The following is a 24,336-nucleotide window of genomic DNA, read 5'->3' on the forward strand; positions in this document are numbered from 1 at the left end:
GCAAATAACAGACCATTTGGATGGTGGCAGAAAGTGTCTTACGGTCTTCCTAGACCTAGCCAAGGCATTTGACACGGTCCCTCATAACAAATTGCTCCAAGTCCTAGAATCCTATGGGATAAGGGGAACCGTGTTAGACGTTTTTGCTGATTATTTGATGGATCGAGAGCAATCCGTCAAAGTTGAAAATACTATAAGTGAACCCCTTCAAATTAAAATGGGCATCCCTCAGGGGACTGTTCTGGGTTCAATTTTATTTGTAGCATATGTAAATTCCTTAACCAATATGTCAATACAAAACGGTAGTACTATCTCTTATGCTGACGACACAGCAGTAACTTTCTATGGGGAAACATGGGATTTGGTGAAGGAACATGCTATAAACGGTATAAAGAAAATAAAACACTGGCTAGACTCATTTAAATTATCATTAAATATCACTAAAACTATTTATATAGCATTTTCCCTCACAGCTGCAAACCGTCCATCATTTAATAGTATTTACATAGATAGTCTTATGGATAAACTTCATGAAGTTCACTCTACAAAATATCTTGGAATCTATATTGACAAACACTTAAAGTGGGACCACCACATCCTTAGACTATCAAAAAATATTCGAAAACTAATATACAAGTTTTATGTGCTCAGGGAAATATTAAATAAACAACTTTTGATTTCGATTTATAAAGCAATTGTGGAATCACTACTAAGGTATGGTCTAATTCTTTGGGGTGGGATATACCAAAACACATTGACTTCTTTAAATGTTACCCAAAACTACATTTTAAAAGTTATTTTCAAAAAAAACAAAAGATTTTCTACTGCATTACTTTATTCTAGAAATATTTTTTAAGTACGCACATTATACTGTTGGTCGCTCTGTTTATATATTCACAAGTCGAATAAATTTAAGAACTTTGTTAATCATCAGTATCAGACTAGATTAAATGTAAATAGACACTTATCAATTCCAACTGTTGCCACTACTATGAAATTAAAATCAATTTTTTACCACGCACCCAAACTGTACAACTTATTACCACCATATATTAGACATACAAAAGTTGTCAAAAAATTTTGTAAAATATCTGGGGATTACATTTATGATCATTTACATGTATTTAAAAAACTACTTACTGTTAATTAATTTTCATATTTCATAGCTTTAGGTATTCATACGTGATCGTGAAAGATTTTTGTTTTCTAATGTTTATTGGGTGTTAAATGGAAACTTTGCAATAGTTAGTGGATGGGACATATTTTGTTTAAATATTTATTTTTATAAAATTGTTTTTGATTTTTTGCACATACAGGTATTTGGTTACCTAGGTGCACCTTAAAATGTACTGAGATAGATTATAATTATTGGATTTTATTACACATACTTTGTAAAATTTTATATGTAATATATCCGAGAGTAGTATATCCGAGAGTAATTATAGTTATGTCGAGTATAATCTAATGGTATAATATTTTGAACAGATGACTTCAATCAAAATTTACATAAGCCAGAACTTATCACGCCTGTTAATGCTTTGGACCAAGAGAGAATAATAGAAAGTTTAACTCCTTTTGATATCAATTCTCTTCCCATTATATTTGATGAAGATGATATTGACACTACTTGCTATACCGAGACCTGCTGTACCATTGTTCCATCTGGTGCCACCAACGAATTACTGAAAAATCGTAATGAAGAAAGTGAATTTGAAAATCCCGATGGGATTTTCGAGATAAATATTTATTCAAGCAATAAAATCGATTTAGAAAACATATTAGATGTTGACGAAAGGCATAATATGAACTATGAAAGTGTTACGTTACAAACTATGGAGATAGATCAAGATGAGATACTTCAAAATAAAAATTCAATGGAACCGGACTATGATAATACTGGTGGCAATACTGACGGTAAAGATCATGATTACATTTCAGAAGTAGACAACTGTTCTGATAGCTCAAATAGCGAAATTGAATCACATAACCTGAGAGACCCTGGCCAAAATCACGTAGACGACGAAGCTTTTACATCGCAGACTATAGAGACAGATCATGATGATTTACCTGAAAACGAAAACCCGCTAGAACCAGACTATGATAACATGTTAGAAGGACGAAAACGAAGCATTAAGCATCAAGAGGATAGGTGGGGCAAAAATAAAACAAAGAGACAAAGAATGGAAGGACAACCATACATGGGTTACAGTAGAAAAGACGGCAAAGTTAGTAATAATATTCCCAAAGAGGCTCGAAAACTAGGACCGCCATGCAAATCAAAGGAATGTATTAGAGTCAAAAATAAGCACTGTGCAAAAATATCTGAAGAAGAACGCCTTAGAATATTAAGTTTCTGGAATGAAATGAATTGGGACCAACGAAAAATTTTGTAACAAAGAGCAATCCAAAAAGAACCTATACGCAGTAGGCGAGAAAAAACCTTGCAATATTTTTTAACCATTAATAATGAGAAACTACAAGTTTGCAAAAAGATGTTTCTACAAACATTGTGCTTGGGCGAATTTTCGGTTCAGGATTGGATAAAAAAAGGAGATCTTGGTATGATTACTTCAACAGAAGTTAACAAACAAAAGAAAAAACCTTCTTTTAGAGCAGATAAAGAATGCTGACAAAGAATACCTTAAAGAATTTTTTGACAAGTTGCCTAAATTACCATCACATTATGCTCGTTCCAGTTCTACAAAATTGTATTTAGAAACCACTGTTGAAAGCTTAACTCACCTCTTTAATTTGTATAAGGAAACCTGTAATAAAGATAACAGATCAGTCCTATCTAGAACGGTCTTCAATAGTATGTTCCATTCTAAAAATTTGTCATTATATCCCATAAAAAAGGACAAGTGTGACTTATGCACTAAACATGAAGTAGGGCAACTTTCAGATAAAGAATGGAGTGTTCATAGACGCAAAAAGGATAGGGCTCGGGATGAGAAGAACAAAGACAAAGAGGAAGCAAACACTAATAAAAGAGAACGCGTTTTAACAGTTGATTTGCAAGCAGTTAAAGTATGTCCATTCATTCAAGCCAGTGCCATTTTTTTAAGCTTAAAATATGCTGTCATAATTTTACTGTTTATGATACAGTTTCCCATCAGGCAACTTGCTTTTGGTTTACAGAAACTGATGCTGATATGACAGCATCAATATTTGTGACCTGTTTGCTGAAATATTTGGATATAAAATGTCAAAATGAATCTGGTCCAATTATAATCTACAGCGATGGATGCACATACCAAAATCGGAACAGCATTATGTCAAATGCCTTACTCAATTATGCTGTGATTAATAACAGATGAGAAATGAGATTGTTCAGAAATGTTTAGAAGTTGGGCATACACAGATGGAATGCGACTCCGTCCACAGCTGTATTGAAAGAAAAATAAAAGGAAAAGACATACACTTACCGATATGATTTGCGCATTTCAAAAGAAGCAAGATCTAAGCCAGCCCCTTATGATGTGTGTATGGAGTATACAGATTTTAAAGACTTTACTCCAAAAAGATTTCATCGATATAATTCTATCAGACCAGGAAAAGTAAGTTGTTTCTTAACTATATTAATATCATTAAGTTTATTAATTAAAATTATGTTTTTTGTAAGGTTGTAAATGATCCCGTAGTAACAGACATCAAAGCACTCAGATATTTGCCTAATGAAAAAATTTATTACAAACTTGATTTTGATGCCAACTGGAAAGAGCTTCCACAGAGACCAAAAAAGGTGTTAGATGTTGTGGAGTGGCCAGTCATGTATAATGAGAAGAGAAAAATAAAGAAACAAAAGTGGCAACAACTGCAAGCTTTAAAATCCGTTATACCCAGAGACTGTCACAGTTTTTATGACAAGTTAGCATACAGTGAAGTTTTATATATTCATACCATTGTAAATTAGGCCTAGTTATTAATAAAAAATACGTGTATTTGTTCCTTGTGTTTGTCTACAAAGGGTAACCTGTGTATCCCACTCCAAAAACAAGATATTCATTACAATACCTCGTATGCCGCGAAAAATGTTTATATAATTAAAATTAGTAAAAAACTTTAATTTCGAATAATGTTAAATGTGAAAATAGATTATCTAAAAAAATATACTTTAAATAAAAAATAGTTTTTTTCATCTCCTGAAAGATGTCATTTGTGGGTTTACGAGGTATTAGTACTTCAACGACGATATATAAATCCTTAGGCCCGGTTGTACAATGGGCGTTCAACAACAGTTCATAAAGACCTTCGGTTCAGCGGAATTAATCCGTTGTACAATGTTGGTTCAAACGATAACCTGCGGTTCATCTTGACCATCCAATTTGGAGCGTTCAAAGGGAGTTCAAGCAAATTTTTAAGATTAAATTAATATTTAGTATATCATTTTAATTTTTTTTTATTTATGTAAATACAACCGCCTTTCAATAATTATTGTGTTTAGTGAGGTGCTAATTTATTAATTTCTAGGTACCCTAGGTTTAGTTTACAAACCATAAATATAAAAATGGATCCTATTTGGGAAGATATTACAAATGACGAACATTTTCTGGCATTAGTAAATAAAATTGTACACCCTAGATCATCACAGGTGTACAGGGATAGACCGGATCATTTGAACATTTGGGATGATAAAGAATAGGCTAGATTTAGGTTGGAAAAGTAAGCTGTAAGATTCATAGTAGATAGAATTTCTGAATAAATTTAATCTGTTACGGACAAGTATGATGATTTGTATTGGTTCAATTACACTATTTATAGACTTTAAAAATACTTTTATATTTTAGATAGAATAACGTCAGCATTTTTGCTTTTAATCTGAATAACAAAGGATTCAAAAAATTTTACAATATTTAAGATTGAAAATGATTTAAAACAAGTTAAAAAAAACCTGAAGTAGCATCAATGTCATATTTTGATGTTGGTCCTGTAAGTTGGCTCCCTAATATTTCATGGATATCACTCTCGCTTGCAGTTATTGTTATAAATTGACGCTTGGCCCTTTTTTCATATTCTCATACTTATTGTTTACAAATATAACAGTTCTAAGGGGCTCTCCGAGAACACTGTTAAATTCCTGACAAATTTTCTCCAAGGCCTGTGCTTTAATTTCATTATTGTTGTGATCCATTTTTTTACATTCTATGCTTTCTTTGTATTTCTTTACTAAATTAATAAGAACATTTTCTTCTCTCATAGAGAAATTGCTTGTCCTTATTTTTTCCTCCATATCAGATAAGCAGACCCAAACGGTTTGGCAAGCAGCAAGGCGGTACAAAACAACACTTCGGAATTTACGGTATTTTTTGTGTTCAAAAAATACTTATAATCGGCAACAGACAAAAAACAAATAAGTAAATAAATACATTAATTTTAATGAATAGGAAACTTCTTTTTTATGTGGCCATTGCAAACTTTAAATAGAACCTAGTTTAACTAAACTTGTACTGGAACAACACACGAACCTCTGAACTACGTTCAACGAAGAACTGCAGTTTAGTAGAATTACTTAAGTTGAACCACTGCTTGTACAACCGGGCCTTAGTGATTTCTCCGCTTCGGGGTCAGGTGTGCCAATACAATAAGCCAGAAACGACTCAATATTTGTGACGTCACATTTATACAAATAATTTACATAAAACAAATCATGAAATATCCAAATGATAGTACAAAAGAAATAATTTACAATGAAAATATGAAAAGTTGGAACTTTCCACAGTTGGATTGGCTGAGCGATTGACAACTTTGATAGGCATGTGTGATGTCACCATAACCAATTCATCCGTACGTGGAGTGTGGACATGGATTGGTTTCTCACTCCTATTACATTATATTGCTGTAAGAGTTTTGACAGTTCGGTCTTACTGCTTATTGTATACCCATAGGTAAAACGGAAGGCGAATTCAAAAAGTAAAAAACCAACGAAAAACAATATACAGGATTCAACTGGTCAAAAATGTAAAGTAGTTTAAGATAGGCCACCAGTGTCAGAAGTGTGTCAGTGTGTCAACGTGGTCAGAAGTGTGATGTTTTTAAAATACGAGATGTCGAAATTTAAAAAAAAAATCGAATTTTAGAAAAAACGTCTTAAGATATTTCAATTAATTTTTTAGGTTTTAAATAATAGGTGGTGAGGCCACTTTTTGAGGTATTGCAGGTGACTTGTCTTCTCCAGGAGCGCACTTGCAGCACAAGCATATATTTTTTCTCTGGGACGCCATGAAACGGTTCATATACATTACTCCTGTACGCATCAGACAAGACCTAGTTGATCTAGTTGGGTTGGGTTCAGAAACAGTCACTTCTGAGATCCGCTCCAGGCGCCTTTTCTCGCATGCAGGCATTTTGGGTCAAAAGGTGCAGAAAATGTGTGGAAATGTATGGAGAACACTTTGAGCATTTGGCAAGTATTGGTAAATTGTTTATTTAAATTATTTATTTATTTATCGTAATGATATTGAACTTACTGTGCCAAAAAATGTTTTGAAGGGTCCTTGTATGGATTTAATTTTTTTACAAGAAAACGGTGCGACCGAGCGCGATAATTCAGGAGCCCTTTTTTGTTGAAAATAATTAGAATATCAGTCAAATCACCCGCAATATTTCAAAAACTGACCCCACCACCATATCATTTAAAACCTAAACATTTAAAAGTACAACATTGATGATATTGTCATAATTTATATCAGCTGATTTGTCAACAACCTATGGACCAAAAAATACAGTACAAGAACAAATGTATTAATTGAATAGCACAATCAGAAAAGTGATAAATAGTTGTCGGGACAAACATCCTCCTGTAAGTCAACAAAATCTATGAACTACCTAAGTTAGTCCAGACATCCCTGACTTAGCTACATTTCTCGTGCCATGTCTTGAAATCTTCCCCATTCTCTGAAGATGAGAAGAGGCCTGCAACGAATGAAAAAAAGATCCGTCTTGAGCTCCCTATTTCAGTATTTCTTGTCATCAGATTAACACCCACAGAGGTAGGAGACAGCTGCGGAAAAAGTCATTCGATTCGAGTCTCAGCAACACGGTTGGGCAATTCAGCAAAACGACTGGTTTAAAGAGCAAAAGAGTCCGGTAAAGTTAAAGGAACGTCTAAAAACCGATTTTTTTTTGAAAATTTTTACATAGAATGTTGAGTGTGCTCAAAATATTGATAAAAAAGTAAGGATGATTGGAGAAAATACAAAACTTTAAGTATGTAATTATTGCCGACTTGCACAAGGTTTTTTAGCTCTTGATTTTGCTATAATTAAAAAGTATATATATTGGGGCAATTTTGGAACTTTTTGGGAGCTAAAATTGTAAATATATAGGATTTTTTATCGCTTTCGACCCCTATAATTACATATTTTGTAATTTACACACACGAAAAATAAAACAACAACCTTATTAAAAAAAATGGGAGTGGTTTCACTATGTCCCCAGTACTATTTTTTGGTTTTGTCTGGAACACTTTTCAGTTGGATGGGTTGGGTTGGGTTTCGTTGGCGCAAGTAAGCGCAACCATAAGAACTTATATCCAAAACTATAAGCTAATGATTAAAACAGGGCTACCTCCAGCATGTCAAAGATATTAGATTGGGGGGACTTCATCCACATGGCGTACGCTTGTATGTACACACGCATATACAAGCATACCCATACGGCTGGTGCCCCGTGTAGATGTGTATACATATAATTCCCATTTCCTAACTATTATCCCATTCCCTAAACGGTCGCACGACGGGCATATATTATGATTATATAAATAAACAAATACTTACCTATAATGAGACACGACAGAAAATTCCGATAATCGTACTAGTACAGTAGCCACTCCCAATAAATAATAAAATAATATTTGTTGACGTAAATGACATTTGACAGTCTTTTTTATTTATGAACTAATCCGTTGCCGATCCTGGTAGCACCGTGGGCAAAGTGTTCACGATGCGATCGTGTAGTCTCAGGTTCGAATCCTGGCATGAGCATGGTTGTTTGTGTTTGTCTTACAAAAACAAAACACTCAAGATTCGGAACCCACATTAAACTGTAGGTCCATAATAAACAACAATGATTACCCTAATGACTGATACCAGTCTTACAAAGTTAAAACGGTCAAGGAGAAGTATTGCAGTTTAAAGCACAACGCTTTAAACTTGGTGTGCCAGCAGAGAGTAAAGCCTCTATTATAGAGGCCGACCTTTGACCGAGTGGAATATTCAAATCATTTGTACGTCACCATTTAATATGTAAGCCGTTTTATGAATTACCAGCTTCATGTCATCTAAACAGGCAGACGGGGATCCAGAACTCAAAACACCAAAGGCACCTTTAACGGAGACGCAAGATGGCTCCATAAACATATATTGCTTCAGAACATATATTTCTTAAGAAACAAAATAGGTGAAGCTGGCATCTTTTTACAAAGCTCTAAGCGTAAAACAGATATTACAGAGATGAAATCCCAAATGTCTATATTACTGGTGTCCTACTATGCCATATGCGAAAGGATCCATGGTGAAGTAGCAATTTATGTCAAGGATTACCTGACTGCAGTTAGCCGACCTGATTTGGTAGAAAAAAACCTGTAAAATGCTATATGAAGTAGCTGCTGCTGAGTTTAAGTCTTTGGACCTCATTATTTAAACTATGTACCCTCGTCCAGGTGGTCATTTTAATGTAAATTTTAATATAAATAATAGTAAAAAATATGATCTTTTAGACATTTCATATTGTTATGGTTTTACAAAGCATATTCTTGAGAGTACTAGAGATAATGCATGTTTGAATAAAATTTTTAAATATTTTAGCAAAGCCCTAAGTTTTAGCACTTCTGTACTGCAGATGACATGAGTAAAAAAAGAATTTAACAACTGTATCAAAAATATTTATTGACAAAAGCTTTCTATAATTTTGAAGAATACCTAAGTGTTAATGAACTTACACTCTAAATTATGGCAGAGGGATGGTAGTGTTGACTCTTGTTTTAATTGTATATTCTGTAGTATGTATAAGTTTTGCATTTCTATTTTTACATTTATACTCTGCTAAATTAAGAGTTAAGCAGAAATGTCAATATGCTCTGTGGCCCTTAATGGGGTACTCACCTTTGCACTTTAAATAATTTTTATAGAGTTTAAAGTTTTTTATCTCCTGTATTATGAAAATACTTTAATCTGCAACACTAAAAAAGAATTACTGAATACCCTTGAACTCATTCAGAGTAAAGCACTGAGGATGTCTCTGGAGGATGTCTCACGAGAAATATCTCGTATCCAAAATCGCCGTGTGCTTCGAATTCATAATCTGATCTAAGAAATCCTGCTAATGTCCTCTTGGAGCAAGCTTTTGACCTGGTTTCAAACAAATTGAAAAAATTCGTGAGACATTCTGTACTCTCATACTATCAAGCTACCCCACAAAAAAGAGAACAGCAATATTGAACGATTACAGAGCCTTCTGCAATCTGCATGATAAATAGCTTCATGATACCTACATTTTTACAGACTGTTGACAGTACTGTACAAGGGATGAAATAGGAATGGTGGGTGTGGCAGTTTTCTCACCTACCAGTGACGTTTACCACAGAGACTACCTAATGAAATAATCCGAATACAGATATCCCTCTCTTATAATTTCCGCCCAAGCTTCAAAGATGAAATATGGGAACAATGGTCCAATCGATTATGGGAAAAAGCGGCTTAGAAAAACTATTAAAACCCGTCTTATGAACATTTAGTTCATGGAGCAGTTTGCGAGACGAAAGTTAATTAATTTCACTATGATGACAGCTAAACGCTTTCCTATACTGTTCCTCCGGACGTAGAGAATATCGAACAGGTTTTTCTGAATTACTTCCTCCTTCAAACTTCGTATGCCTTACCACATTTAATAAAAATGTTCAGTGTTCTGAGGTGACACCCAACAGGAAACTTATATTATTTTATTCCCAATGACAATCAAACCATCGAAGATATATCAAGATAGAGAGCATTAAACTTGAACTCAAACCTGATGAAAAATTGAGAGCGTCAATTAATTTCTCAGCAACATTAAGAATTGGCTTGAGAAAGAGTTCAAAAATGGATTGACAACAGCTGATTGGCTATGATGCAAAAATAATAAGAGCAAAGCAGTAATTGATGTCAATATGATCTATGGCGCTTAATGAAGTACTCACCCTTCCACTTTTATACTTACTAGCAAAATCAAAAATAATTTTTATGTTTCACTTACTAGCAAAAAAATAATGAGTTTATTCGAACAAAATCAAGCTTATTCAGAATAAATCTCTGAGAATATATCTGCAGGAGAAGCGTTCCATGCTAGCTAAGGTTAGTAAGATATCTCGTACCGAAAATTACCCTGTGCTTCGAATTTATAATCCCATCTAAGAAATACTGTTAATGTCCTCTTCAAGAAGGCTTTTGATCTGGTCTCAATCAAATTGGAAAAATATCTCATATAATAAAACGTCTCAAGGCACCTTTTTACACACCAATTTTACAATTCAAGGAATGAAGCAGGAGAGGTGGGTATGGAGGATTTTTCACCTTCCAGTAGAGTTTATCACAAAATTTGCCTAAATTTTGTGTGTAGGGCTATACAGATAGCTCTCTCTTATCAATTCTTTCAAATTCCCAACCTTGGGAAAAAGTGGCTGGAAAAAAATATTACAACCCCTCCAACAAAAATTTAGTTTAAAGATGCGAGACGAAAGATGAACGCGAATGTCTTCGTTCACGTTTGTTTAGACTGTACCTTTTGGACAGCTCCTTCCTCCATGGTGCATTGTCATTTTAATTTCAGGCGTTAAAAAATGCTTTAAGAACTGATGAGCGAAGAGGGTAATTATAACAAACGCACTGTATCAAACGCGATGACGTGAAATTTTGATAAAAAAAATATTTTTACCCCAAAAAAGCTTTTTTTTTTTCATTAAAAAGCGGTTTATTGTTGAATATTATAAATGGGAAAATATCGATTTCCACCCTCTGTTTGCGTGTCTCACGAAATTATTTTAATAAATCACGGCTTTTTCAACCACAACATGTTTACAACGTAGGAACGGCAGTTTTTTTATAAAATATTACGTGAACAATTTATTAAAATTGTGTAATATTTTTCTTTGGTATTAGAAGTTGGCAACAGTACACATTACACTAGAAAACGGTGTGCCAAATAACATTACTTTATGACGTCATTTGTAAAATTATAAATTTCAATGAAGTTTGAGCCAAAAAAAATTATACTTTTATTTTTTTAACTTTTCATTTTTCGGGAATTTGTGACTTTTTCAAAGATTTCATGTTTTCCTTTACCAAAGTGAACAGCATCTTAATATCTTATATACCGCCATCTATCGACAATTGTTTTCCTTAGGGTGTGATCCGAATTATGTGTACCTTACCAAAGCACCAAGGGTTACCACATCAATAACTCTGGAAAAGCTAATGAGGCACTGTGGTCTATCAGCGCAGGCCTGACTTCAAAATCAAAAATCAAATCAAAAAAGCATTTATTTCCCAAAAAGTACAAATCAATTAACAACTTATAGTAGTTCTGGAGCACAATGGACCAAAGTCTGTGTGTGCACCCTGATTCTGGCTAGGCTTGCCTTCACCGTTTAACTAAATGATTAGACCATCGACTACTCGACTCCACAGAGATGGGAGAGAGTAATCCCTTCCTGAGGGACTCGTGTAACCGTCATCGTTTTATTAAGCTCGGTAGACAATATTCTGAGCCACGGGTCATCTTTAGACCAATAAGGCTCTTATGGAGATTATGAAAGCATTTTGTGGGTGACGGTCGTTTAATCATTTTGAATGAAAATGTTTTTTTGGGTGTTTCGAGGATCAGAAAAATTAAAATCTTTAGTTTTATGGTATTTTATCTTAAGGTGTTCTCATATCCCCTTATTGAGGAAAAGAAATAGTAAGAATGTTGTTGGGATACTCTCTAAGAATATTCAAAATATCTCAAGAAAGTATGAATATCCTTTTTTTGAATCTCACCTAAGGTATGGCATCCTGTTCTTTAGTTACTGTACTGCTACTAAGTTACATTCTCTGTTTCATCTGCAGAAGAGAGCTGTTAGGGTCTTATCATGTGCAGACTATAGGGACCACTGTAAGCCTCTGTTTCAACACTACAAAATACTAATTCTATATGATCTTATTTTGTTTGAAACATTTCGTTACTGTCATTCTAATACCTTCCAACAAAGGGCTAATATACATAATTACCAAACACATTCTAGACAAAACGCTCAGGTACCTCAGTCTCAGAGCACTTTAAGTAGAAATACTATTTTTCACTAGGGAAAGCTCATGTATAATTTATTGCCTTTAAGGATTCGCAACTTGAATAGACGAAAATTTGATATTGTCATTAGAAAAGTTTTATTGAGATTTGCTAATTATTCTTTCACAGCATTTTTTGACCTATCTATACCTATGTTGCTGAACCCTGATGACTTGTAATTTGCGTGCATATATATCTAGGTTAATTTAATTTTATTTCTTCTGTACCTCTAAGTACACTTGTAATTGTTAGTTATATGTTTATTGTAAATTTAGGAATTCTTTGTAAATTATACAGCAAATTTGCTTTTCAATAAACTTTTGATTTTCACTTTATTCGGAACATCCCTAAGTAATTTCATGAAGAATTTATACCATCACAATTATAGTTTTTAAAATCTTTTATGGTTGTTTCTATAAAAGTAATAGAAGAATTAAAAACAACTGAAATAAAGTGTAAAATGACTTTAAATGCCTGGAAGAGAGTAAATGCCTTTAAAACTGACAGACAAGATGAAAAATTATTTATATTGCCTGGGAGACATAGAAAAATGGTGTCAAATGCTTGAAAAAATGATACCAAAGGCCTAGGAGACATCACAAAATACCTCAACAACTTGTAAAGAATTAAAAATTATTGCAAATCCTTAAAAGACTTAAAAGATGAATCAGAAAGCCTGGAATAAAATGGTGATAAATTACTTAAAATGCCTGGGAGAAATAGAAAAATGTTGTCAAATATCTGAGATACATCAAAAAATTTGGAAAGTAAGAACAATTATTGCGAATCATTGAAAGACTTAAAAGAAGTCCGAAGGTCTAGATTAAAATGAAAAATTAGCTCAGAAGAGTGAAAGACAGCAAACGTCTTCCAAAGCCTTGGATAAAAGAAAAAATCTTTTCAAATATCTAGAAGAAAAAAATGTACTCCAAAAACTTGAAGATTATATAAAATGCTTGAAAGACAGAAATGCCTTTAACATTTCCGGATAAGATGAAAAATTCAGCCCCTCAATTGTCTTAAGCAGAAAATTGGCCTTTTCGCCCCCTTTATTTTACTCTCAAGAGAGTAAAATAAAGAGGTTTAATTAGTGTTAAAACTGTCTCGTAATTTGAGTGTCACACCAAAGGTTCCAACCGTTGGACTCTCTATCTAGTAGTCTAGTGATTTGTGCAAAGGGGAACGCGAGGGATGAAGGGGGATCGAGGTACGAGTTGGAACTTGGAATCTGGGTTTGCAGCATAACTGGTAAAGTCTCCCACTCATTAGCAATAAATGACTAAAAGTATTAATTTATGATTATCAGTCGTGAAGCCGACATCTGAAAGTGCCAATGAACACACGGAATGCTGGCTCTATGAAATCTTAACCTGGTGGAGAAGCTTGTACAATCTAACTGAATACCCATTGGAGATCTTCGGCTCTTCAGTTATGCTCTTATTTACAAGAGAGTTCATATCTGAGCCTTTTAGGACCTCAGAAGGCTCTTTAAGCTAAGTGATCTATAATCATTTTATTCTGCCATTATAACAGGAATTGCCTTGAATTATTAGTTATCTTAAATAATTGGACTATCTAACACAAGAATAAACAAGCTGGATTCCGTAAGTGGTTCAGCACTATCAACCGCCTACAGACACTTCGTACTCTTATTGGAAAATACCTCAGAGTATATCATAGCACTCCATTTAGCCTTTGTCGACTACCAAATGGCTTTTGATTCTGTCGAAACTTAGACACTTACGCCTGATCAAACGCCTCTATTCTGTACGTTGCAGAGGCCTACCGCAGAGGTTAGATTCCTAACATCATCGAAGAATGGCCTCTAGTACTATCTTTAGAGGAGAATAACATTAAGTTCGTATTCCGTTTTTTATAGGTCCTTGAAAATCCAAATAAGCTTCTTAGACAGATATGAGTAAGACGATTATGGGAAATGAATGCTAAAGTATAGTGATGCTCGCCACGATTTATCTCGCTTCACAGAAAATCTCCGAAAAAACGGGGAATCAGAAAATCTCCATCCATGGAGTCTAAGATCTACTAAATTGGTGGCTTCTAAGATAAGTCATACGTAATACTCCGACAGTTAACCCAAATATTTCAAAATTAAATTTAAAAAATTAGCTGAAAAAGAGTACCACGTCTTCCGAACCTTACAACTTGCAGAACTTTAAATCTTTAAGAAAAATATCCACAGACACCTTCTTAGTACTGGCGCTACACAGCGCATTTTTGCGCCAGTGTATTCACTAAAAACATGTCAATGAGGTTATTTCAATTTTTAAGAAAAAATAGAGACTCAAGAACTGGCAAAATTGAATCTGTTACCAACGAATGTAACTTAATAAATATATCGAAGGAAGACAGTAGGGTTTCGTACAAATGCCAGAACGAAAGCTTTATCTGAGATTTCCTATTCGCCGAGCGGAACATAAGAAATCCCATGTAATTTTTAAGGGGATCAATTATTGGCTTCCCCGTACATTTTTGAAGAGACCAATTTGGCAAACCCTCGTGCAAAATTTCAAACAATTTTAATAAGCGAATCTTGAATTATTCAATTAAATGTAATTGCTAAATTACCAAATTTTCGGTTCAGGTCAAACCAGACACCAGCCACCAGCAAACAATTTATTATAAGTCTTTGTCAAATCTGACGTACAGCCGAATACAAGAAATGTTTTTTTTTTCGTTTTATCCATCTCACAACCATACATCCAAAGTAAGACACGTTAACATTAATTTTTTATCTTAACTTTTATTTAATATAACGATGAAGTTAAACCAATAACAATTATTATTATCGATTATTAAAAAAGTAATTTTATCATACTTAGAATTTTATTAAACCAATAGCAGTATCTGAAATATTTTCAATTTATTTTCCCATCAAGCCTATCTGGTCCATTTCAACCATTAAACATATTGTTAGTAAATTCGAGTCCAAAGACATTGCAATAAATAATTGTAAATGTTTAACTCAGAAGATTGAAAATAGATCCGAAAAAAGAGAGAAAAGAACTCTTAATATTTTACTAAGTGTGGAAAAATAAAATAAAATAAAATACAATAACTTTTTTAAAATAATAGAGAATTACATAAAAACATCAATTAATCAAATGTTCAAACAACCCCCCATTAACAGCTAAACAATATCCTAACCGATCATAAAATTCATTTCTAGCGTTACTAAGTTGATATTGGGAAATTTTATTACATTCTAACGAAATAGCGTTTTGTAACTGGTTAAGATTCTCAAATTTTACACTTTTATAAATGACACTTTTTAAATGACCCCACAAAAAGAAATCATTCGGTGAAAGATCTTAGCTTTAGGAAAAATTATAGAACATAAAAGATATGTCAGACTAGAAAATCTTTAATACTAAAGACAGCTCTTGCTAAACATGCCGAGATAATAGTACAGCAAAGATGTAAAAATATTGGATAAACAATCAAATTATTAGCTAAAATGTAAATCTTTGATATCCCCAGTAATCGAAATACATAAAATCATCATACATATCTTATTCATTACTTGTGTTATCAGTCAAACAAAAAAATCATATATCGTATCGCTCGAAACCAAGATTGAAGACAGTAAAATGTTATTATAATTAAATCATTTCTTAGTTCCATATTTATTCACAAAGATCATTGTTTATAATAAAAAAATATTTTTTTTTATTTTACACTTCACTTTTATTATGTACAGGGTGTCCCATTAAGAATGTTCCTCGGCTGTATCTCAGGCCCCAATAATCGTAGAGCGTTGAAAAAAAAAATTAGTATAAAAGTAGCCCAAAAAAAAATAGCTGGATAATATTTTGAAGTTCATTGGTCAACCGCCAGAGGGCGTTCTAGCTACTTAAAAACTTTAAAGTCTATTTTTTCCAAAAAACCTTTAATAACTTGCATCCCAAAATATTATCGAAATAATCTACAAAGTATTCCTGACAAAAATGTTTTGACAACCATTTCTGTCAAATGTCAAATAAAGTGGTGGGTAGAGTTTCTATCTTAAATGAGAAAAATGGTAAAAAGTAGGCTTTGGCTGCACCGATTTTTTTAAAACAACTTTTATTTAAAAGCTCTTTTATTTCTTTATTTTTCTACCAAAAAGATATTATTGGAAAATTTTCCTAAAACCCGCTAGGCGGCGTCTACTTCTAACTTACGCTATTCGACTGATTATTTTAAGAAACTCAAATGCAACCATGTGTGTTTTTTTACGGTATTAAGAGCGGAGAACAAAGCTTAATCATTTAGTAAAAACCGCATTTTGATATCACGTCCCTAACTAAAGTTACAAAAAAAAATGTGTTCATTACAAAGGGAAAAGGTAGTGGCATAAAATATTGGTGGATCACCAGGTACCACTTTTGCATACCTAATGAGGTTTTATTGCTCTACACACTTCTGAAATAGAGTATAGAAAGTGAAAACATCAAACATGGTCGTTAAGTTCTATTTACCAGCCGGGTTAAAAAAAACTGGTCTAAATGAATCTTTGTGTAGAGAAACAATCTTGGTATACCAGCTTTTTAGAAATTCCGGAAGGTGGCGTTTATTTATAGACTTCTTTATACAGGAAGTTTCATTGGTAATAAATCAGGTAATAAATAAATGTTTATGGGAAAACTAGGAAAACTATGCATAGGAACGTTTTAAATATTTATCAACGTCAACGCATCATTGTAACACGACAAAAATATTTTGATAGTTTTGGCACTTGGTACCGATTAAACTGAAAAAAGATAAAAATCTTGCTTATTCTAAATGGAATAAAAAATAATATTATTTTAATTCCTACACTAACCTAATGCCTGCCGAGGTGTTCGAATTGTCGTCCGTCTTGTTCTATACAATTTTGAATTCTTCGTCGGGTTGATTCCACGGCTGCCTCTATTTCTGCGGCTGGTAAACTCCGAATAGCGCCCCTTATTCGCTGTTTCATATTTTCTCTATTGGTAGGAATCGAAGAAAATACAATGGCTTTTATTCTACCCCATAAATAAAAGTCAAGGCAGGTTAAATCTGGCGATCTGCAAATATATGCAATGTAATCTAACAAAATTTCTATAACGATAAAATTACCTTGCCGGCCAAGGGAAAAAGCTATCTCTGCCAATCCACCGATCAGGGTACCGCTGATTAAGGAACTTCGCGAAAGTTCGCACTTGTATCACGAAATAAGCCGGGCATCCGTCATGTTGTAAAAACATGTTGGCTCTTATAACCAGAGGCACCTCTTCTAATAATGCTGGGAGCTCATTTCTTAAAAATCCAAGATATCGTTCTCCAGTTAGGCTCTCATCAAATAAAAATGGACCTATAACCTGAGATCCTATTACACTGCACCAGACATTAACACTCCACCTTCCCTGATGCTGGATCTCGCGCATCCAACGAGGGTTAGTTTCAGACTAATAGTGCATATTATGTCTGTTAACTCCTCCGTCACTATTGAACGTTGCTTCGTCTGTCCATAAAATTTCGTTGAGAAAATTTGGATTTTCTAGCAACATATTCTCCATCCAATGACAATAATCTAGTCTTCTATCATAGTCTTCTTGATTTAATGCCTAGTGGAGTACTATATTGAATGGATGAAAGCTATATGCAAAAAAAATAAAATTAAGTAAGTATCTAGGCACTTATTTTTGAAAAATTGTGTTATACCTGTGTTCCTGCAAAATTCTGTGAATTACAGAACGAGGTATGCCTAAATCGCCTGAAATAGTTCTGATGCTTAAGTACGGATCAAATTCTACATTGCCTATGTATCAACAATTTATTATGTTTTCCTCCGTTCTCCTGCGACCTTGTCTACGGTAGGTCGGATGGACTACACTACCTGTTGTCCGAAAACGACGGGCCAAACGAAAAAATATGCCTCTACTCAGACGCCGGTTTTGAGGAAAACGTTGAGCATACAGCCTTGCAGCTATAGTAGCATTTTCAAAACATTCATAAAAAATTTTGATAACATTTACCGACTCTTGCAAAGACAGACGCATTTTAAATTAAAGTCAAAGAATAAACTCTGATCCAAATAAATAAATAACTAAATTTATAGGACCACCGAAAACTTTTAAGCAGCTGTCACAGAGTTGTCACCGGCCTTTTTGTTTTTTAAACAAATGCAAAGCCAACTTATTATTAAAATTGGCATAATTTAATTACCTATTTATTTATACTCGAATAAACTGCTAACCGATATCTTATATAAACTTTAATTTTTAGTTCCTTTATGAACACAACTAATATGTTGCTGTATTTTTTTCAATATTATTCCTTTAACTTATTTTAGCACATCATGTAGTATTATTTGTTGCTACGTTGTCCAAAAATTTAAAACCTTCCTATGCATAGTTTTCCCATACTGAATAGATTTATTCCACCTTCCGGAATTTCTAAAAAGCTGGTATACCAAGATGGTTTCTCTACACAAAGATTCATTTAGACACCAGTTTTTTTTAACCCGGCTGGTAAATAGAACTTAACGACCATATTTGATGTTTTCACTTTCTAATGAACACATTTTTTTTTTGTAACTTTAGTTAGAGACGTGATATCTAAATGCGGTTTTTACTAAATTATTAAGCTTTGTTCTCCGCTCTTAATACCGTAAAAAAACACACATGGTTGCATTTGAATTTCTTAAAATAATCAGTCGAATAGCGTAAGTTAGAAGTAGACGCCCCCTAGCGGGTTTTAGGAAAATTTTCCAATAATATCTTTTTGGTAGAAAAATAAAGGAATAAAAGAGCTTTTAAATAAAAGTTGTTTTAAAAAAATCGGTGCAGCCAAAGCCTACTTTTTACCATTTTTCTCATTTAAGATAGAAACTCTTCCCACCACTTTATTTGACATTTGACAAAAACGGTTGTCAAAACATTTTTGTCAGGAATACTTTGTAGATTATTTCGATAATATTTTGGGATGCAAGTTATTAAAGGTTTTTTGGAAATAATAGACTTTAAAGTTTTTAAGTAGCTAGAACGCCCTCTAGTGTTGACCAATGAACTTCAAAATATTTTCCAGCTATTTTTTTTTGGGCCACTTTTAAACTAATTTTTTTTTGCAACGCTCTACGATTATTGCGGCCTGAGATACAGCCGAGGAACATTCTTAATGGGACACCCTGTACATTGAATGTTTATTAACAATAGATTTGTACTTTTTATGTAAAAACAAAATACTATATTATCTTTTTTAATCTTTTTAAGTTTTTTTATTATAAATTTGTTTTGAGCTTTGATTTTGATCCTTTTTCTTTCAATCATTTTCGTTTATGTGGTGCAACTGTTTTAAGTGTATCTGTATAAAGTATGATATGTATTTAAACGCTTAAACATTTATAATTTTAATCGGCCCTATTTAAATCCATTATAGCGCCCTGCGAATGGCTTAATATAACCCGAAACGTCGGCAATGTTAAAATTTAAGACCCGAGTTTTATTTGACCCTCCATCCAATTAATACATTTTTAATAATTTATCAAGAGGTATAAATAATTAAAATATTTTTTCTGTTTCAGACAGTTTCATCTCATTAAGTAATTGGTTATATTTTCCACAATAATTTTTTGTTTTCAATAAAAGAAGAGATAAAAGCTATACATTTTTTCGCCATAGCTGCGTCTCTAAAGCTAAAATCTTTTTATTTTGTACTTAATAAAATTTAATAATTATTAGAAATGGTCCTTAATAAAATGTTCTTTCTACTTTTCTATAGCGATCCATATTATATTATTCTACAAGTTTTATGCAAACAATCAACAAAAAATCATTTATAAATAATAAAGTGTAAATATCTAAAACAAGAGGAAATTTACCAATTTTTTATATAACACAAACAAAATAGTTAAACACTATGTCATGTGTCGGATCATCGGACTATGGTATGATAGATGTATAAAAAATCACCTTTCGGCTCTTAATGTTACGACCAATACAATGCTTCCAAAATTTAATTTAAAAAACTTATAAAGACGATAATTACTTGGTATACCGGCATTTCGAAAGCTATTGACCTTTAAGGTTCTCAAATACACATTAAGACCTTTAAAATGAGGTACCACAAGACACTCTTTTTGGTTCACTCTTTTGCCTCCATGTGCCTTCTTGACATTAACAACTCTCAATTTGACTAGTAGGAATTGGGGGGGAAGGAAAACTAAACAAAATTACTGTATAATAATAGTCGTAGTAGTATCAAAGTTTACAGAACATATATATACCGGGTGACACAAGAAAAAGGGAACACTTAATAACTATTTTACTTTTCAAGATAAACAAATGAAATTTGGTTTATTGATAGGATTGTTATTTTATTTTTTTATTTTATTTTATTTTACAATACAAGCCTTACAGGTAAATAAATACCCATCTACAAGGCAGGAAAGACCTTTAAATACATAAATATAACTTATGCTAACTAAGAAAAATGTATATATAACTTGTTACAAAAATCTTCTAAGCTAACTAAAACTAACTAAAATATTGCATAAAAAGTAATAAGAGGCATAGAAAATAAGTAACAAAAGCGATCAAAACCTAATGTGTTGACTATAAACCTCAATTTTTATTAACGGAAATGGCTATATTATTTACAAAAAATAGCTTAATACAAACTCAGGTTACTTGTGGCTTAGTGTTCAAGTGAGCGACATAAGGCTTCCTTTGTAATATTGAAAATGTCAAAATGAGCATCATTATTGTAAATACTACACATGGTATAAATTGGTGAAAATTTAAGTAGATTTGTTCTAGGAGTAGGGAGATGAAACGTGGTATGATGTCTATTATTGAGACGAGGCACAAAAAAATATAATTTTGACACTAATGGCGGACTATCGATTAGATAATTAAGTAATTTATGCAATGTCATAAGAGCAGAAAAGGTTCGTCGAGTTTCTAGGGAACAAATATTAAAACGTTGGAGCAGATCATCATGTGGAAAACCCTGAGGTGGGTATACATTATCACACTTAAAACATAAGTATTTTAAAAAGCGCCTTTGCACTTGCTCTAGATTGTTAATGTGTACATTATAAGCCGGCGACCATATCACCGAAGCATATTCCAATCGCGATCGTACATATGCAAAATATAATGTTTTTATGGCATCTGGATTTCTGAAATCCTTAGTGCTTCTATAAATAAATCCATATGATTTTGACGCTTCTGAGACTACTGTGTCAATATGGTATGAGAAAGACAGTTTGGTATCAAAGTACACTCCCAAGTCTTTAAAAGAATTTGTGCGTATTAATGTAGTCGTATTTAAAGCGTAGTTAAATAATAACGGTTTTAATTTGTTGGTATATGTCATAACATTACATTTAGAAACATTCAACTTTAGATCATTTTCTACACACCAAGCATTTACCAAGTCAAGATTATACTGCAATCTACGACAATCTGCGAGATTTTTTATTTTATTATATAACTTGATATCGTCTGCATAAAGTAAAAAATCGCAATCTAATTTATCACCAATATCGTTAATAAAATAGTTAAACAGTAGCGGTCCAAGCACACATCCCTGCGGGACACCAGAAACTACATCATAGGAGCTTGACCTTTCGCTGTATAACTCCACGTACTGACTTCTACCACATAGATATGAGCGAAACAATTGAAGAGAGACAGCTGAAAATCCAAAATTACTAAGCTTATCAACAATTAAACTATGATTCAATTGATCGAAAGCCTTGCTAAAATCCAGGTATATAACATCCATCTGTTCCCCATTATCAACTGCCTCAGCAATATTCTGAGTTATAAGCAAAATGTTTGGGCTCGTAGACCTTCCTTTAAAAAATCCGTGCTGTTGGGGAATAATAATATTTTTGGTTAACGGAAAAACTCTATCGTGAATTAAAAATTCAAAAACTTTACAAAAATTGCAAATTATAGATATAGGTCTATAATTACATATATCGGACCTATTACCTTTTTTAAATACAGTTATAAGAGCATCTTTTGATATATTCAGTTGTTTTTCGTAAATTTAAAAATCTAAAACCAAAAAAATAAATTAAAAATCGTTTTTTCTACGAGTATAAAACGAAAAAGTAGCAAATGCGGTATTATTAATTTCTATCAAAATACTAATATACCAATAATATACCAGTAATAATATACCAATTGTCCCATTTAAAATAAAAAAGTTAGTGTCACTTAAGTACATAGTAACGAAAAATAACAGAACATGTCAAAAGATGCTTTTATAACTATTCTATCGATATACCAAATTTCATTTGTTTATCTTAAAGTAAAAAAATTATTAAATGTTCCCTTTTTCCTGTCACCCGGTATATACAGGGTGTCCCAGCGAAAACGAAACAGAGCTATTTTCGGTATGAAAAAAAAAATTTTTTCAAAAATCTTGGACACGTCGATTTTATTTTTGAGGGGGACAACTTTTCCTTACCAAGGCACCCTCATACCAGCAACCCCCTTCGAGGGAGTGGAATCACCCCTAAAATCTTAAATGGAAAGAGGGGTCGTATGATACCTTATTTTAAAGGTCTTTGAATTCTGAATATAACTGCCAAATTTGAAGTGGCTAAAATTATTTCTCTGGATAAAACAGCTTGTCAAAATTGCGGAAACAGCGAAAATGAAAAAGGTAGTACGGACTCTTTTTTGGATAATATTTTTAAAAGAACAAGGAAATCCTATTTTCGAAGGGGTCACTTATTAATTAAGAGGCCGCCTAATACCTGGAATCCTTTACGAGGGATTGAAAGCACCCCTTAAATCTTAAACAGAAAGAGGGATCGTGTTATACCTTATGTTGAAAGCGTTTTCACTTTAAATTTAAATGGTGACTTCTGAGTGACTGATGGATTTCTTCTGAATATGAAAGCCAAATAAAATTCTGGAAAAAATACTTTAAATAAACCTTTATGCCTGAAACCCTTTCTTACAATTTTTTTTATTGGATCATTTAAACATGATTAAAAATTTATTAGTATTGTTAATATTATTGTTAATACACCTTATCAGCATATCATAAATAAAAACAAAATACCAAATAAAATGCAAACAGAAGTATCTGAAGAATTTATTTAGCTTGCTAAATATCATTGGTACTTTTTTCATAAAGCAGCATTTATTTAAATAGTTTTAAATTATTACCCAGTCTTTTACGTGTTGAAACACTGTTAGCAATGGTTTATTCTACTGCAGAGAGGGTTGAGATGATAGAGTTTTTCTTTCGGCATAACGATTGTGCCAATAGAACGGTACAAGAATTTAATGACCTTCATCCAGAAAAACGAGTCAACAGAAAATACGTTCTAGAAATAGTTGCTAAATTTAGGGAATCTGGCAGTGTCTTAAATAAAAAGCGTGAGGTTCAAAATGCTGTTGTTGTCAATGAAGTAATGCAAATAACTGTCCTAGGTCAACTTTATGCCGAGCCAGGAATAAGTGTCAGAAAATTGGCGACGAGTACAGGAGGAAGCAAAAGTAGTGTTCATAGGATACTTAAGCATAATAAATTCCATGCGTACAAAATTCATCTGGTGCAAGAACTGAATGAGGACGATTTTGACAGACGAGTGCAATTTTGTGAATCGCTTAGTGATATGATAACTGTTAATCCGCGTCTTATTTACAACATTTGCTTTTCAGATGAATGTACTTTTTTTCTTAATGGCAACGTAAATCGTCATAACTGCCGCTACTGGTCAAATGCAAATCCGGGCCAGTTTCGTGAAGTTCATACCCAGTTCCCTGAGAAGTTAAATGTTTGGGCGGGAATCTTGGGCGGCTCCATTGTTGGTCCGTTTTTTCTGCCCGGAAATTTGAATGGAGAAATGTACCGAGATCTCTTGGAAAATGCCGTATATCCAAGAATAGTAGAAATAATGGAAGGCGGAAATCATTCTGATGATGATCAAGTCGTTTTCCAACATGACGGAGCGCCTCCACATTATGCTACTGGTGTGAGGCAATAACTTGATGAGATATTGCCTGATCGTTGGATTGGAACGAGAGGACCTTTTATGGAATG

At 33.1% G+C, this 24,336-nt stretch overlaps 1 protein-coding gene across 3 annotated transcripts in view; it reads right to left on the reverse strand.

Moving 5' to 3' along the window:
* LOC126750736 (patj homolog) overlaps window positions 1–24,336 on the reverse strand; it is an 86,552-nt gene that overhangs the window by 61,007 nt on the left and 1,209 nt on the right. Inside the window, exons 1-4 of one of the 3 annotated variants that reach the window (XM_050460448.1) lie at window positions 17,986–18,404; window positions 17,643–17,919; window positions 17,401–17,580; window positions 17,123–17,348 (exon numbers count right to left, since the gene is read on the reverse strand). The exons of 1 other annotated variant lie outside the window; for it this stretch is intronic. The gene's annotated coding sequence lies outside the window, so the exon portion shown is untranslated. Of the gene's footprint in view, window positions 1–17,122; window positions 17,349–17,400; window positions 17,920–17,985; window positions 18,405–24,336 lie in introns of those variants that run through there. One more of the 3 variants, XM_050460447.1, reaches the window with a different exon arrangement.

The sequence above is a fragment of the Anthonomus grandis genome, chromosome 2 (assembly GCF_022605725.1).
Source record: "Anthonomus grandis grandis chromosome 2, icAntGran1.3, whole genome shotgun sequence".
NCBI classification, from domain to species: domain Eukaryota; kingdom Metazoa; phylum Arthropoda; class Insecta; order Coleoptera; family Curculionidae; genus Anthonomus; species Anthonomus grandis.